Source organism: Cyprinodon tularosa, unplaced genomic scaffold (genome assembly GCF_016077235.1).
Source record: "Cyprinodon tularosa strain WSP-4 unplaced genomic scaffold, ASM1607723v1 ctg1161, whole genome shotgun sequence".
NCBI classification, from domain to species: Eukaryota; Metazoa; Chordata; class Actinopteri; order Cyprinodontiformes; family Cyprinodontidae; genus Cyprinodon; species Cyprinodon tularosa.
In genome coordinates this window covers 87,973-89,240 of record NW_024037961.1, presented here as the reverse complement: position 1 = coordinate 89,240, position 1,268 = coordinate 87,973, and positions in this window count along the sequence as shown.

Here is a 1,268-nt window from a genome sequence, read left to right as displayed (position 1 = left end):
TTAAGGCTGTTGCCCCCGGGAATGCAAAAGCTACATGGTAGGTTTATGTGGCTAATTTGAATCCTAAAATATGTGAGTAATGTTCTTAAAAGCCCTGTACTTGTTCATCTTCAAATATTTATTGAGGAACGATATGTGAAAACCTGTGAGAAGCAACTAAAAAATGAAATGACATTAGACTCAGTGCAGAAAACGACAGAAAACTGGTAAAAGAGCTTGGCAGACAATAATCAAGGTGGCAAGACGAATTTTGAAGATTGAGAGAGTGTAAGAAATGCAACAGCGGACAAATGAACCAGTGGGTGAGGGACAGCGCAGGAGGGCTGCTGTGAGAAAAGGATGTTGGCAGTGTGGAGATTTCTCCTCTATTACACACTAAAAAGAGGGAAACAAGGGATGCAGAGCTGAGATAAGAGGAAGTTGATTAAAGAATCACCGCCAAAGAAAACGAGCCATGTATTTAGCATTCTCCTGGCAACATGCAAGCTTATTTTCATGCCCTAGTTATACAAAATAGGAAGGAGCCAGAGGGTAACAGCAGTGGAGACACAAACAGAAACCATACAGAGATTGTCATGCTATGGGATTGAGACGGTGAAAAGGAGCAGCTGCAAAGAGAGGTAATGAAGAGAATGAGACAGTGTTTCATCTAATTATCAAGCCTGTACCATAATTTCTTTGCCACACGCCACACTTCAAGGAACACGGTGTAAAATCCCATCGTTAGGCACATGTGTTAACAGTGACGGGAGAAAAAAAGATCTGAAATAAAATGAGCTGCTCTGTGTGTCCTTTGGGGATGTATAGTGACCGACTTTCTTTTGCTGAAAAAATAGTCTTGGAATGTTTCGCTTGTGGGGAAAAAAGGCCCAATGAGTGGGCATCACCCTAATATTGATTATATTGAAATGGACACATTAACCTTAAGTCCAGCAATTAAATTAAATTCACAATCAGTGATCTCCACACCTACAGTGCTGGCCAGAATCATTGGTGTGCCTGGTAAGGATGCGTACACGAAATAACCTTACTTTAAATTCATATTATACTCAGACCACAGAAATCCATTGGAACTTCCTGGGAATCCATGTAAGGTCCCCTGTTATTCAATATCGATGTTACTGCCATTAATAAAAAATAAGTTACCATAAACAGAAGACACAGCTATACATTACAATGTCACTAGTTGATTATGAACCTGTTCAAGTACTGGGTAAATTAATGGACATGCTCCTGGACGTAACTTTTAGCCGATTTACCTGAACCTT